A 16,223-nucleotide genomic window follows, 5' to 3' on the forward strand; every position below is an offset into this window, starting at 1 on the left:
ATGTCAGGTCCCTTGGAACTGGAGATACAGACAGTTGTGAGCCACTGTGTGGATGCTGGGGATTGAATCTGGGTCCTCTGGAAGAGTAGTCAGTGCTCTTAACTACTGAGCCATCCCTCCACCCCCTACTTCTTATTCTTAACTGCCATCTATTCTTGCTATTTGATAAGCCTTGAGTGTGCGTGTATCTCAGAACTGTGTATGTTCCCGGATGTACTTAGGTAATACATATGTAAACTAAATCCCTTCATCAGAGGAGCAGTGCTGATGACTTTCTTGGGGATGAGCTATATAGGGAAGAGGGCTGGCCTGGTAGCATTTTCTCATAAGTGACTTTTGGCTGTAGTGTTTTGTCACAGCAACAGAAAATAAGCAGTACTTCTGTTTTGGTGCTGACATATAAAGGCACACAGAAAGTACCATGTCCCTACTCTTGGGTTTTTTTTTGTTTTTTTTTTGTTTTTTTTTTTTTTGAGGCAGAGGCTGTCCTGAACTCTCCTTATAGATCAGGCTGGCCTTTAACTCAGAGAGCTACCTGCCTCTGCCTAAGTGCTGGGATTAAAGGTGTGTACCGCCACCATCTGACTGTAGAGGCCATTTTCTTTCAGGTTTTATTTTAATTTTATGTGTGTGGGTGTGTTTCACCTATTTGCTTGTCTGTGCACCACTTGTGTGCCTGGTCCCTATGGAGATTAGAGAGTATATCAGATGCCCTGAAACTAGAGCTATAGATGGTGATAAGCTGCCAAGTGAGGGCTAGGAATCAAATCTGGATCCTCTGGGAGAGCAGCCAGTGCTCTTGGCATCTGAGCCATCTTTCCAGCCCCCTTTTAAGTTTCCCTTTGAGCAGACTCATCTAGTATGGTGGCCTTGAACTTCTGATCTTCCTGCCTCAGCTTCCCAAGTACTGGAATTTTCGCATGAGCCATACCTGGTTCAGATAGTATTTCAGTTAACACAATTACTAACCTATCAGTTGCACATATTTCTTCCTTTTATATGGTTGGGTGCTCAAGATTACTAAAGAAATAGCTGCCTGGCAACATAAAAGCACAGATATTAAAGTGAATTACATATCTTCCAACTGTTTCTATTGCTTCGCTAAGTTTAGAACCATATAGAACTGTTGTAGAATTAAAATCCCTGGGGATTTTATAGTTAATAGACAGTATTCAGCTTTTCAGAGTAAGGAAGAATATATCTAGCTTAATTTTTTTTTTTTGGTACTGTCACCCACACCATGTAATTAAAACACAGAAACCAGTAAAAAGTCAGAACTGTTCTGAGGATTTTATTTCACTGCCATGCTGAAAGCTTTTTAGAGCCTGGGTTTAAAGTAGTGAAAGATTCGTTTTCTTCCTCAGGTGAATTGCCAAAGGCGACCCCTGTCTCTCAACAGTATACCTGGTACAGTTCCTAATAGTCCACTGGATGGAGGAGTCAGCAGCGTATCTGTGCTAGAATCAGGTGAGGATAACACTGGGGACCTTACGGCCGACATTCATGATGCTTGAATTGTTTTCTGAGTTCAGCCTAGAGTTAATAATTTGAGCAGAAAATAATCTATGTACCTGTATGGAACATCAACATAAGAAAAGGCAGATTTAAGGAGTGAGTACTTTGAGTACATAATTTAGGTTAAATATAATTTAAAATAGAATACACTTTTACAGTAGATATGCTTAATACATCATTTGGTGGCAGGGAAAGTAATGCCGTTACTGCATAGTAAGATACTCTGGGGATGTTTGAAAGTGCAAAACATCGTAGATTAAGGAGAAAAATTAATGTAAATAGAATGTTGTATTACTGAGATCCTAAATTTATCACATGCTAAAAGTAAAAAAATAAATAAAATAAGGCTACTTTTTACTCTTTTAAAAGTTGTTATGGGAATGGAGAGAGATGGTTCAATGATTGAGATCTGGTTGCTTTTCCAGAGGACCCAAGTTTAATTCCCAGCACCCACACTGTAGTTCATAAATGTCTGTAACAACTTCACACAGACAGACATACATGCAGGTAAAACACCAGTACACATAAAATAAAAATAAGTTATTTTTTAAAAACTTATTATAGAGTTTGAATAACTATTCCAGCAGTTAAGAGCACAGAAGACCCAGGTTTGATTTCTAGTACTCACGTAGTTGCTCATGAAGGTCTATAACTCCAGTTCCAGTGGTTCTGACTCCCTCTTCTGGCCCCTGAAGATAGTAGTGCATGGATATGGTGCACAGACACAAATGTAGGTAAAACATGTATATATGAAAAAGAATAATTATTTTGGAGGAAAAAGCTGAAGTCCATATAGAAAACAAACCAAAAACCTATTATGAACAGTCAGGAACTTTTGCTTATATGCATTATATTTATCTATCTATGTATCTATGTATGTATGTATGTATGTATCTATCTATCTCTTTCATTAATTAATTAATTTTTACACTCCAGATTTTAGTCCCTCCCTCCCTTCCTCCCTCCTCCCCTCCCTCCCTCCTTCCTTCCTTCCTTCATGAGATTTGTTGTACTTATATGTGTCTGTATGTGTGCATGAACACATGTAGGAACTTGGGTAGGCCAGAAGAGGGTGCTAGCTTCTCTGGAGTTGGCGTATGTGCTGTTGTGCGCTCCTGATGTGGATGCTGAACAGCAAACTTGCATCCTCTGCAAGAGCAACAAGCACTCTTTTTTTTTTTTTTTTTTTTTTTGGTTCTTTTTTTCGGAGCTGGGGACCGAACCCAGGGCCTTGCACTTCCTAGGTAAGCGCTCTACCACTGAGCTAAATCCCCAGCCCCAGCAAGCACTCTTAATAGCTGAACAACTTCTCCAACTCCCCTCTCCTCTATTTACTTTTTGAATTTTGTTTTTATTGTTTTCCACCTTATTTTCTGAGACGAGATAGGGCTCGCTGTTTGAGCTAGGTTGACTGGCCAGCTGGTACCTAGTGTCCGCCTGCCTCTGCCTTGTTGGCTCCAGCAATGAGGCTACAGTGCTCCATGCTTATGTAGCTGTTGGGAATCTGAACTTACGTCCTCATGCCTCATGCTCGTGTAGTGGGTGTTTACCCCCCAAACTACCTCCAATTCCTATCCTTATTTCCAAAATAATAAAAAAACAACTTTCAACACAATTGACTGAGAAAGGGGGGCATTATTTTTTTTTTTCTTTTTCTTTTTTTCGGAGCTGGGGACCGAACCCAGGGCCTTGCGTTTGCTAGGCAAGCGCTCTACCACTGAGCTAAATCCCCAACCCCGGGGGGCATTATTTTATTTAACTTATTTTTTTAGCACTAAGAATCGAACTTAGGGCTTTAACTATACTAGGGAAACACTATAACTGATATATATTCCTAGCCTTGTTTTAAAATTTTGCAAATCTATGACATCTAACTTAATAGATGACAGTTGGGGCTGGAGAGATGGCTCAGTGGTTAAGAGCACTGACTGCTCTTCCAGAGGTCCTGGGTTCAATTCCCAGCAACCACATGGTGGCTCACAACCATCTGTAATGGGATCTGATGCCCTCTTCTGGTGTGTCTGAAGACAGCGACAGTGTACTTATATATAATAAATAAATAAATCTTTAAAAAAAATAGATGACAGTTGGATTCTTTTGTTACTGTCTACATTCAGTCTGCTATGATGCCTTATTTTGGTATGAAGGAAATCTAGTTTCAAAGACATATAGTTGGAGGAAGTCATAGTATTTTAATATCCCCTTCATTAATTAGCAATATTCTTCTTTGATCCTGTACCCACAATCAAGTGGATGAATGGTAGTTTTCTTCTTTTTTCCCTTCAGTCTTCACCCTCCCTTCTTCCGTTCTTTCCTTCTATTTTTTTGAGAGACAGGTTCTCCTGTTGGCCTTAGACTTGTGTAGCTCTCACTTAAAATCTTTCTGCTTTGGCCTTGAGTTGGGTAATGGTATATGCCTGAGGTTACATTGTTGGGTCTGAGGGCATTAGTGGAGTTTGGTCTTGATGACATTGAGATTTATTGTACATCTGGGGTTGTAGTTCTGCAGGTACAAGGCTCTGCCGTATTCAGTCTAGGCACTATAGTTAGCCATCTAGTAGATGAATTAACTAGGAATATTCTAATATTTGCCATGTAGACCAGGCTGGTCTCAGAGTCACAGAGATCCGCCTGCCTCTGCTGCCTAGGTGCTAGGATTAGAAGTGGGCATCAGCACAGCTGGCCCAAGTTGACAGTACTGATTCACTTAATGATTCAGACCTTCCAAATGTTTGACCCAGTTCATATGTATGTATATGTGGAGTGGAAGTGTTTGTGTGAGTGTGTATGTATGGAGTAGAGGTATTTTATACTTACTCTTCTGCCAAGTAGAACATTAAAAAGATCTGAGTGTGAGCTGGAACGATGGGTCGGGGTTAACTAAGAGCACTTGTTCTTGCAGAAGACTTGGATTTGATTCCCTGTACCCACATATGTTTACAACTGTGCCATGGGGCTCAACAGCCTCTTCTGATTTTTACAAGCACCAGGCATGCACATTCACAGACTTACACATAAGCAGAATATGCATACATTAAATAAACAAGCAAAAAAATAAACAGTGTTTTTTAAAGAAAGGCATGGACATGTTTGATGTGATGGTTTATGCCTGTAATCACACTGCTTCAGAGGCTGAGGCAGGAGGATTGCTGTGTGTTCCAGGCTAGCTTGGACACTGTTTCAAGTAATCAGAGTGGGGAAAAGACATGAACTGAGGGAAAAGAAATTATAGTCAGCTTTTCTTTTCTTTTTTTTTTTCCTCATTAAACTTGTTTTAATGGTCTCAAAATTCTGTGACAGAGTTTTGGTCAAGTTGTTTCCATTAAAAAGTACTGATTTTGAAAACTAATAACTTAAAACTGCCACACACACAAAAAAAAATGGTCCACAAAACATTCTTTCCTTCTGAAGGTTTTACGATGCATTGTTATCATTAACAGTCTTTTACTATTAAACTTAAATGGCCAATTGAGACAAACGGTTCTGAGACCGTTCTTCCACCACTGATTAAGACTGGGGTGGCAGGGGTTAGGGATAATATTCATTTAGCCTTCTGAGCTTTCTGGGCAGACTTGGTGACTTTGCCAGCTCCTGCAGCCTTCTTGTCCACGGCTTTGATGACACCCACAGCAACTGTCTGCCTCATGTCGCAAACAGCAAAACGACCAAGTGGAGGGTAGTCAGAGAAGCTTTCAACACACATGGGCTTGCCAGGGACCATGTCAACAATGGCAGCATCACCAGATTTCAAGAATTTGGGGCCATCTTCCAGCTTCTTACCAGAACGACGATCGATCTTCTCTCTAAGCTCAGCAAACTAGCTTGCTACGTGGGCCATGTGACAATCCGGAACAGGGGCATAGCCAGCACTAATTTGGCCTGGATGGTTCAGGATAATCACCTGAGCAGTGAAGCCAGCTGCTTCCATTGGTAGGTCATTTTTGCTGTCACCGGCAACATTGCCACGTCTAACATCTTTGACAGACACGTTCTTTACGTTGAAGCCCACATTGTCCCCAGGCAGAGCTTCACTCAAAGCTTCATGGTGCATTTCCACAGATAGTCAGCTTTTCTTAAGTGTGAGTTCCACATTTGTGTGTTCAGCCAAATACAGTTAAAACACATTCAGGAAACAAGTCAGACACAGCAGTGCATCCCAGAACTTAGGAGGCTGCACTGGGTAGGGATCTCTGAGTTTGCCAACCTGATCTATATACCAAGTTCCAGACTAGATGAGATGATGACATGCTGTCTGCAAAAAAAAAGCCAAACAAACAAAAAACCAAATGCTGCAGGAAAACAACTGCAATTGTACCAAAAGTGTACAGAATTCCCCCTCGTTTGTGATCAGTACAGTACAACACCTATCCATGTAGTATTAAAAATGGTTGAAGTGTATAGGAACGCCAGGTGAAGTGGTACATGTCCCAGCATTTAGAAGACGGCATTTAAGAGAGTGGTGAAGCTAATCTGAGTTATATAACAAGACCCTGTGTCTCCCCCTCAGCCCCATAAGAAGTATAGACCTAAGAGCGTATGTAAATATTAGTCTGTTTATGGAAGGGGTCTGAGCAGTCTGAGGTTTTGGTATCCTCTATAAGAGTTGGAGGTGTTGATGTGGAGAATGGAGGGTACTGAGAAGCGACCATAAGATTATTAATTTTTACTTTCATTATTTATTGATATTTCCTTTTTTATAGTCTGTCGTGCTAGGAACTGATCTGAAACTCTTCCATATGCTATCAGGTGCTCTAATACTGAGCTATATCCCTATAGCAATCCTTGTTTACTTTTTATTTATTTATTTATTGTTTTTTTATTTTTTTTTTCGGAGCTGGGGACCGAACCCAGGGCCTTGCGCTTGGTAGGCGAGTGCTCTGCCACTGAGCTAAATCCCCAACCCTACTTTTTATTTTTTAGTAAGACTTTTTTGTTTTTGTTTTTTGTTTGTTTGTTTTGTTTTTCAAGGCAGGATTTTCTCTGTGTAGCCCTGTCTGTCATGTAACTCACTCACTCTGTAGACAGGCTGACCTTGAACTCACCAAGATCTGCCTGCCTCTGCCTCCCAAGTTGTTTAGGAAGGCCTTGAACTTGCTATTTTTCCTGCTATATCCCTCCAAGTAGTTGGGATTGCAAGCCTAACTTCATTGAAAACATTCTAAATTCAATTTCTGTCTTTTCTTTTTAATTATTGAAAGTGTAGAAGGATGACAGTATTACTGATATGTTTTATGAGACAAGGTCTCATGTAGCTCAGGCTAGTCTTGAGTTTATTATATGTAGATCAGGATTGCCTTGAGCTTTTGGTTTTCCTGCTTGCACCTCCACATCCCTAGTGCCACAGTTACAGATGCCCACCACCACACGAGGCTCCACACCAGGTTCGATGCCCGGGTTTGCTAGTGTGGAGTAGAGCCAGCCAGGGTTTGTGGCAAGGAAGCACCTTGCCCGCTGAGCTGCATTCCCACTTGTTATGTAGCCCAGGCTGGCCAATTATCCTCCTGCTTTCTACTGTGGCACTTGGGTTACAGGCTGTGCTGCCATGGCAGTTTAGTTTTGTTTGCAGTGCTCATGGGAAGCCTTGGGCCTTGCACGCTGTTTGGCGCTAAGCTACTTCCTCAGCTCTGCTGTTGCATTTTGATGAATGCTCCTGCTTTAGGCCGGTGAATGAACTAGCAAGTTTACCTATTGTTACTTCTGTCTATGTGAAAAAGGCAGATAAAGGTGGGCCTACAATCCTAGTGCCTGGGGAGATGGAAGTGGGAGGATGGCAAGATCAGGGCCACGGAGGACAACTTACTAAGAGCCTGTCTCAGCATAAAAATAGAAAGAGGACTAGTGAGCTCTCTTGGTGTGGGTATGCAGACATGGTTCAGCAATTAAGAACTTGTTCCTCTGTCCAGACACACATGGTGCCCGTACATACCCGCAGGCCAAACTCACATATACATAAAGTTTAATAAATAAATCTAAAGCCAAAATAGAGCGGTAAAGAGCTCCCATAGTATGCACAGGGCTTTAGACTTAGTCCCTAATGCTACCAAGACACAGTAAATGCAAATAACATCTTAGTGTTGTTATGAAACTGGTTTGATCTCTTAGGTCTCCTGAAACCTCATTTTTCAAACTGTTGTTCTAGATAGATCTGTTGTATATTCAGAGATACTAAGGTGAGAGAGGGAAAGACACAGTTTTATGTCATCTTTTTTTTTTTTTTTTTTTTTTTTTGAGACAGTGTTTCACTATGTAGCCCTGGCTGTCCTGGAACGCTCATTCTGCAGGCTGGCCTGGAACTCAGAGCTCTGCCTGTCTCTGCCTCCTGACTGCTGGGATTAAAGGTGTGTGCCACTTTGCTCTGCATAAAGCATAATTTTAAAGTTGACTTCACAAAATTTCTGAAACTCATGGTTTCAGAATGAGAAGAAAATATTAGGGTGAGAGCACAAAGCTCTTGCTCAGTAGCAAACAATCCCTTCTCTGGCCAGTGAGAAACCACTGAGTAATTTTAAAGAGATACAAGTGTGTATGATGGGGCATATCTGCAGAGATTATAGCCCAGCTATATTCTGCATGCACTTTCTTGGCTGTCTGGTGGTGAGGAGGCAGGCCAGTGGGAAGGGCTGTGGTTGAGCATTTCTTGGCCATGTAGGCATACAAGGTGAAGCTGCATGGAGCAGGGCCGGGGCTGTCGTGGCCTTCCTGAAGCAGTACTGACTGCAGCCACCTGTGTGTTGGCTGTGGGCTGCAACATAGCCACTGCTTCCACTGAGGCTGCCACAGCTCCCCTCCCCTCCCAGGTAATGCTGACAGACAGGCCAAACTTCAGGAATGCTCTAGACTCTCAGGCATGAGGCACAGGCCCATAATTCAAGCACTTGGAAGGTAAAGGTAGGAGGGTCATGAGTTTGAGGCCAGTTTGGTGTGTGTTTCAAAACCCACAAAATAATAAAAAACCAAACAGGAACAAGAGAAATGCTGTAACCTCTTGTGTGAATATCTTGAAAAGGTCGTCACCGTTAACTTCTAGTACCACAGATTAGTATCACCTGCTTTTAAGTTTCACACAAACAGAACCATTTATCCTGTTTTGTGTATTGTTTGTTTAACCTTATGTTTGAGATTAATAAATATATAAATAATAAGTATATAGCAGTGGTGTTTTATCATTGCTTTATAATAGTTCATTGCCTACTCATACCATATTTTTTCTATTTAGTTGTTTCTAGTTTAGATTATAATGAATAATATTACTAGGAATATTGTTGTACATGTTGTATAATATTCCTGTTATGTGAGACAAATTTATTTCCATGGCTATATATGCCTTGGACTATTGTTAGGTTAGTAAGTATTGCCAGTTTTCCAAAATGACTATATTAATTTATTCTTTATCAGTAAACCTATGAGTTCTGATTGAACTCTATCTTAAAAATCATATGTATTTTGAGATGGGGTCTTTCTAGGATGACAAGCATGCACCATCATGCTGTGTCACTCTCCATCCCTATTTTCTTCCTTTCTTAAAGTTATTGTTCGAATAAACATTTTGGGTCAACAGATGAAGGGTTTTTTTTCTGTGATTTCCTAGCATGGCCAGGGATTGATATTTTGACTTTGCCACTATTTCCCAAATTGCCATCATAATACCATACATCTCTTGATGCTGAAAAGATTGGTTTCTCCTTCAGGTAATTTTCATGTTGATTTTAAAATTCGTAATTATCAAAGTTGCCACTTCCTTCTCTTTTGGGCTCCCTTCTAACTTTTCCAGGGTTGATCATCATTTGCAGTTGCTAATGTGGGCCTGAAGTAACTTTCTTTTGGGGTGGTGTGGGCAAGTCTCCAATTAAAGACAGCAAAGGAAGGCTTCATAGCAGAAGAAGGAGTCTAGGCTGTCTTGAGCAGAAGTGTTTTCTATGAAGTGCACAGGAGGCTTGAGTAAGGCTAAGATGTCATTGACTTGCTGGTTTACCAGGAAGAATCAGCAAGAGTCCTAAGTGACTTGGCAGTGTCACCTTGCATGATGAACCCTTGCTCTGCGTTGATCTCTTATAGTAGCTGTCACAGTCCGTATTGTAGAGAAGGCTGAGACAGTGCTGAAGGTTCAGGTGACTTTTAGAGAAGTTCAGGACAAGGATCTAGGTTATAAGAAATAGAAGCAAAAGAAACTGGGAGGAGGTCTGAGAGATGCTGCTATGGGTCTCTACCTGCGTCTCTATTATCTGTGATAGTTTCAGTGTATTAATATTTAAAATTGCTTTTAACTTTTTTCTTTTCTTTTTTTTTGAGGTTAAACTTGTTTCCTAAGAGAGATGCCATACCAGCACTGGACTCATGGAGACTGAGCATTTATTCAGGTAATAATACTTAACATTTATGAGAAAGTTTTTATGTGGTAGGCCACAAATTGTTATATTGTCATTCACACCTAGTCATCTCAAAACCCTGTGAGGCTGCAAATTGTACTGTACCCATTTAATAGATGAAGAAGTTTAAATTCAAGAAGTATATTGAGGGCTGGAGAGATGGCTCAGGGGTTAAGAGCCCCGACTACTCTTCCAGAGGTCCTGAGTTCAATTCCCAGCAACCACATGGTGGCTCACAACCATCTGTGATGGGATTGGATGCCCTCTTCTGGTGTATCTGAAGACAGCTACAGTGTGCTTATATATAATAAATGAATAAATCTTTAAAAAAAAAAAGAAGTATATTGAATGAATTTAACTTAGTTTTTAAAAAAAGTCCTTTTGCAGGGTTGGGGATTTAGCTCAGTGGTAGAGTGCTTGCTAAGGCCCTGGGTTCGGTCCCCAGCTCCGAAAAAAAAAAAAAAAGAAAAAGAAAAGAGTCCTTTTGCTACTTCCCGGGAAGAGATGGAGATGATTTGGAGTAGATGAAGTTGTTGTTCCTACCAGTAAGTGCTGTGAGCAGATAGTGCTTTTCATTGAACTCCTGAGGTTTCTTGACATTCTCTACTAGTAAATGTGTCATACTTTAATTTCTTAAGAAAATTTTATTTTTTATATTTGTACATATGTTTGCCTGCTTGTATGTATATGTGTGCTATGGTCATGCTTGATGCCTTTTGAAGGCTAGAAGAAGGAATTGCTTTCCCTGAAACTGGAGTTAAAGAAAGATGACTGTGAGCCATGTAGGTGCTGGGAATTGAATCGAGGGTCTTCTGGAAGAGCAATCAGTGCTGTTAAGCACTGAGCTATCTTTGCAGCTTCTTAGCTGGTGTTCATAACCACTTTCCTCTCCTACCCATTCTGTGTTTATAAGTGCAGTTTTTGCAAGCTGTCCTGTCTATTAAGCAGCCTAGGTGGTGTGTGAAGCTTCCGTGGTTGAGGGTTGCTTCTAGAGACTTGAAGATATCCTTTGACACAAAAGATTAGAGTTTTTATGAAGTTTTTTTATTTTTTTCCTATTTTCATTTTATGTATACGAGTGTTTTACCTGTGTGTATGTCTGTGCATCACATGCATGTAGTGCTTGAGAAGTCCAGAAGAGGGAGTTGGATCCCCTGGGACCAGGGTTATAGATGGTTGTGAGCCACTATGTGGGTGCTAGGAATCAAACCTGGATCCTCAGAAAGAGCATCCAGTGCACTTAACCACTGACCTCTCCCTCCAGACCCTCCCACCTTTTTTGAACAGATTTCACCATGCTGCTCTTGGCTAGCCTGGATTCACTCTGTAGATCAGGTTGGCCTCCAACTCAAACAGACATGCTTCTTCTGCTTCCTGATTCTGGGATTAAAGATGTGTGCTTTGTTTCTCTTCTTCCTTTTCATTGATGAGTCTCTTGTACGAAGTCTAAGATTCCATGTAGAATTATCTTATTTTTTTCTTTTAAATTTTTATACATGTGTTTGTGTGTGAGCCATCCTGGCAGTCCTGTGGTGTTTCCCTCTAAGTTTCCTTGTTGTTGTCCTCCGTCCGCTTTCAGTCAAATGCAGTGCATGGAAGGAACAAAGTGAGGGTCTCACGGCATTGTTCGAGGTTATCACTTCAGTACTACTTGTTGAAGACATGATTCCATATTGAATTATTTTATTATCCTTGTCAGAAACACTTTACCATAGATGTTTGGTTTTTTGTTTGTTTGCTTTTGTTTTTTGATTCTTATTTCTGTTTGTCTTTATAACAAAAAAAGATTTTGATACTTTAAAAATTATATGTATATGTTTGTGTCATGTGTATGTGAGTGCAGATACCCAAGGAGGCCAGGAGAGAATGTCAGATCCCCTGGAGCTGGAGTTACAGACATTTGTGAGCTCTCATGTGAGTGCTGAGAACAGGGCTCAGGTCCTCTGCAGGAACTGTAGATGCTCTGGACCCCTGAGCTATCTCTCTAGCCCTGGTCTTTGTTTGCTTTTTTTAAATTGTGTATGTGTGTTTGTGCTGTGTGCTCTACATGTGTGTGTGTATGTGTGTGTGTATTTTAATGTGTATGTGTGTGTGTATGAGTGTGTCTGTGTGCTTTGTGCTCTGTATGGGTGTGCTGTGTGCTCTGTGTGTGCTGTGTGTGTGCTGTGTGTGTGTGTGTGTGTGTGTGTGTGTGTGTGTGTTTCTCTAGAAGAGCAGGAAATATTATTAACCACTGGTTCATCTCTCCAGCCCCTTTCTTGTTCTCTTGTCCGTCCTTAAAGCCAGTGTCATATTGTTTAGACTGCTGTAGCTTTGTAGTTGTGAAGTCATGTGAGTCTCTCTACTTTGTCTATTAAGAACCCTTTGCAGTTGCACATGAGTAATTGTAAACATTGTCATTAAAGAAGAAAGATTATATAGAAGTATTGGCTTAACTTAATTTGTAGCTTATAACAATGTTCTGGATGTGATCGTGCATGTCTATAGGCTAGCCTGAGCCACATCAGGAAATCTCAGTTTAACAAAGTTCATTAATGTATAATAGTGTATTTGAGAAGTACAACTCAATAAGAGCATTCAGAACCAGTTCAGTTTCCTCTCCTTTTTTAGAAAATTTTTTAAATTTATTTTTATTTTTTATTTTTTTTTCAAGACAGGGTCTCTCTGTATAGCCCTGGGTGCCCTGGAAATCACTGTGTAGACCAAACTGGCCTTGAACTCACAGTGATCCACTTTCCTTGCCTTCCCAAGTGTTGGGGTTAAAGGTGTATACCATCACCACCTGGGTTTCTTCTCCTTTGTTTTGTACTTTTCATATCATAGAAATTATATATTTGTATATGTTGCTCTTATTAAAACATGCAAAATTACAACCTTATAGAGTTTGTTTTTTTAAGCAGGGTTGTATTGTATAACTTATGTTTGCTGGACCTTGCTATATATTGTCCCTTCTCCTGCATCTGTTCCTAAGTGTTAGGATTAAAGGCATGACCCACTATATCTGGCTCTAGTTGTTGTTGTTGGTGTGTGTGTATGTATGTATGTATGTGTGTATGTATGTATGTATGTATGTATGTATGTATGTATGTATGTATTTTTTACAGGACCCTAAGCACTTTGGATATAGCTTTGTAATGACTTGCCTCAAAGGTTGCTAATGAAGCACTTGATATTAATTGAGGTCTTGTGTATGCAATGAGATACTTTTCTGTTGATGTTTCTAAGATTCTCACCTTGTGTCTGACAGCTTGACAATATATATGTGGGAACCAATTTTTCTTAGCTAGAACTTAGGAAGCTTGCTGGTTATGAGTATTTTTTCATAAACTTTGATGTGTTTGGATATTTCATTAAATATTCCTTTTGTTACCTTTTCCTCATTCATGGTGCTTAGAATTGAACTAAAGGCCTCACACATGATAGACAAGCATCCTGCTACTGAGCCTTGTCCCTGGTTCTCTTCTCTGTCCCTTATGGGACTGTCAGTGTACTCGATGACATGTTTGATACTTTTCATGGTCCGCCAAGGTTATTCATTTTTCTCTCTGTTCTTTTTTCTTTCTCTTCTGAAGTTTGATAATCTTTAATTTACCTAGCTCAAGTCCATTGATTTTTTGTTGTTGTTGTTTAGTTTAGTTTTGTCTTCTTAAATCTGCTGTTGCTTCCTTATCAATGATTTTCTTCATTTCTGATCCATTCTGTATCAGCCCTTGTGTTTGTTGATGGTTTTACTCTGTAATGCAGGCCTGCCTAGAATTCGCTGTGTAGCCTATGCTGACTGCCTCAGCCTCCCTATGGTTTGGATTATAGGGATAATGCCACATCATGCCAGCTTCTTACTATATTCTGTGCGCATGTTCTATATGTTCATGTGTGCGGGTTCTATGTGTGGAGACAGGAGGATCTTGTTCACATGTGGGTGGTTGTATGTGTGGAGACAGGAGGATCTTGTTCACATGTGGGTGGTTGTATGTGTGGAGTCAGGAGGACCTTGTTCACATGTGGGTAGTTGTATATGTGGAGACAGGAGGACCTTGGGTCTCCTGCTTTATCACTCACTGTCTTGTTCTCTTTGAGCCAGGGTTTCTGATTGAACCTGGAACCTATTCCTGTACCTTTTGTGCGTCATACTTGCACAGGGGCCATGATAGTTTTCTCTGTATTGTTCTAATTTTAGTGAATGTGCTGTGAAGTAAGCACCTATTACTGTATTTAAATTTTTTTTACATTTATTTGTGTGTTTGTGCCCAGTGTGCCTGTATGGCATGGCATGTATGTGGAGGAAAGAGGACATCTTGAGGGAATTCTCTCCCTTCATCATGTGGGTCTCAGGGTCAAACTCAGCTTCTAAGGTGGGTTGGTGGTGCCTTTATCCACTGGGCATCTGGGTGGCCTGTTTCTGTACTTTCTAACTCCAAAATTTCTATTGGGTTCTGATTCCTTTTTTTTTAATATAATTTTAACATCTTAATCATTTTTATTTATTTTATTTAAAAAATTTTCCTTTTATGTGTATGGTATTTTGCCTACACATATAGGTCTGTGCACTGCTTGCATACCTGATGCTTGTGGGGATCAGAAGAGGGCGTCAGATCCCCTGTAATCTTGTTATTTTGTTTATTTATTTACTTATTTATTGATTGATTCATTTATTTATCTATTCTCTCTCTCTCTCTCTCTCTCTCTCTCTCTCTCTCTCTGTGTATGAGAGAGGGGGAGGGAGGAAGAACACTGTCATAGTCTAGTTAAGTGTTACATCATTGAGTTACATCTTCATCCCCTGTATTCTTTGAGATAGGGTTTCACTATGTAACTTGGGCTGGCCAGAAACTGTCTGTATAGACCAGACCAGGCTAGTTTAAGACTCAGACACACACACACACACACACACACACACACACACACACACACACACTCGGGGCGGGGGGGAGACAGACAGACAGACAGACAATAAACTTAACATATGGTATTATCTTAACTGAATTTATAATCACCTAAGAAACAGGTGCATCTTGCTGTGTCTCTTAGGGTGTTTGTAGAGAGGATTAACTAAGAGCAAGACCCATGTTGAGTGTGCGTGGCACTAACCCATAGGCTGGGGCCCAGGAAGAAAAGAGAAAAAAGACACCTAGCTTGAGTGCTGGTAATTCCTTTTTTACGTCCTTTTCTCTGTGTGAACTAAGCTGTTCAGTATGCCTTCCTTTCTGACTTAGACTGAACCCTTTGAGACTGTGAGCCAAAATCAACCGTTGCTGTGGATGGAGATGTAGGTCAGTTGGTAGATTGCTTACCTAGCACGTGTGAGGCAGCCTGGGTTTAGTGTCAGCGTAGCGTGATTTAAACAGGCATGACAACATGCTCGTGCTATGTCTTGGGAAGTAGAGCCAAGAAGTAGAGACGTTCAGGGTTATTCTTGATGACTTGGAGAATTTGAAGCCAGTTTGAGCTACTTAAAGTTCTGTCTCAAAAACAAAACAAAACAAAACAAAAACCTAGTTATATCATCTATATCAGATAATTTGATTACAGTGATGTGAAGTGACCAATACAAGTACATAATATAAAAGAAAACCTTACAGCAGTATCCTATTCTCTCATAGCTACCATTCTGTTCTGATCAGACATTTGTATATAACAACTGTATAATATGATTTAATTAATTTCCTTTAAACATATTTAAATATTCTTGATTCCTTGTGTAGATCTGATTTTATATTTATTCAGCCTGTACAGGTCTCATACTAATGAATTTTCTGTGCTTTTGTGTGTCTGGCAGGTAGTATGTATGCATGTATGAATGCACGTATGCATGCATGTATATACATATTTTTGAGACAGAATCTCTCTGTAGCACTGGCTGTAGTGCTAGGAATGGAGCCTAGGGCGCTGTATGTACCCTAGGTTCTTCTAACACCTCATTATCCTGTATTTTTTCTTGTGAAATAAGTATGTATTTATAGGAAGTTGGAAAAAATAGCATCCCATGAACTTTTACCTCGTTTCTCCCAGTGTACCATTGCATAACTATAGTTCAATATTAAAACCAGGGAATTGACATTGGTAGAATCGCTAGAGTTCTTTTAGATTTTTCTCTCTGGAACAATGTGTACTGTGTGTGTGTGTGTGTGTGTGTGTGTGTGTGTGTGTGTGTGTGTGTGTGTTGCATGCAGAATGTGCAGGTGCGTATGTGCTTATGAGCTTTTATACTGAAGCTAGAGGAAAATGTTGGGTGTCTTTCCCTTTTGCTCTCCACTTTATTTTCTTGAGACATCTCTCATTGAACCTGAAACCCCATATTTTGGTTGTGCTGGCCAGTGGTGCTCCCAGAGTCCATTGTCTCTG

At 40.3% G+C, this 16,223-nt stretch overlaps 1 protein-coding gene, 1 non-coding gene and 1 pseudogene across 21 annotated transcripts in view; 1 reads left to right on the plus strand and 2 right to left on the minus strand.

The window, feature by feature from the left end:
• R3hdm2 (R3H domain containing 2) overlaps positions 1-16,223 on the plus strand; it is a 128,179-nt gene that overhangs the window by 10,141 nt on the left and 101,815 nt on the right. For 9 of the 20 annotated variants that reach the window (XM_039079498.2, XM_039079496.2, XM_063263819.1 and 6 more), the window contains exons 2-3: positions 1,365-1,467; positions 9,805-9,872. The gene's annotated coding sequence lies outside the window, so the exon portion shown is untranslated. Of the gene's footprint in view, positions 1-1,364; positions 1,468-7,750; positions 7,854-9,804; positions 9,873-16,223 lie in introns of those variants that run through there. The other 11 variants (XM_063263821.1, XM_008765413.2, XM_063263817.1 and 8 more) reach the window with 2 other exon arrangements.
• On the minus strand, positions 4,937-5,575 carry Eef1a1-ps12 (eukaryotic translation elongation factor 1 alpha 1, pseudogene 12; annotated as a pseudogene).
• LOC120093917 (U6 spliceosomal RNA) lies at positions 13,972-14,081 on the minus strand. The gene has a single exon (XR_005487632.1). It is a non-coding gene; the product is annotated as a U6 spliceosomal RNA (small nuclear RNA).

Source organism: Rattus norvegicus, chromosome 7, assembly GCF_036323735.1.
Source record: "Rattus norvegicus strain BN/NHsdMcwi chromosome 7, GRCr8, whole genome shotgun sequence".
In the NCBI taxonomy this organism is placed as follows: domain Eukaryota; kingdom Metazoa; phylum Chordata; class Mammalia; order Rodentia; family Muridae; genus Rattus; species Rattus norvegicus.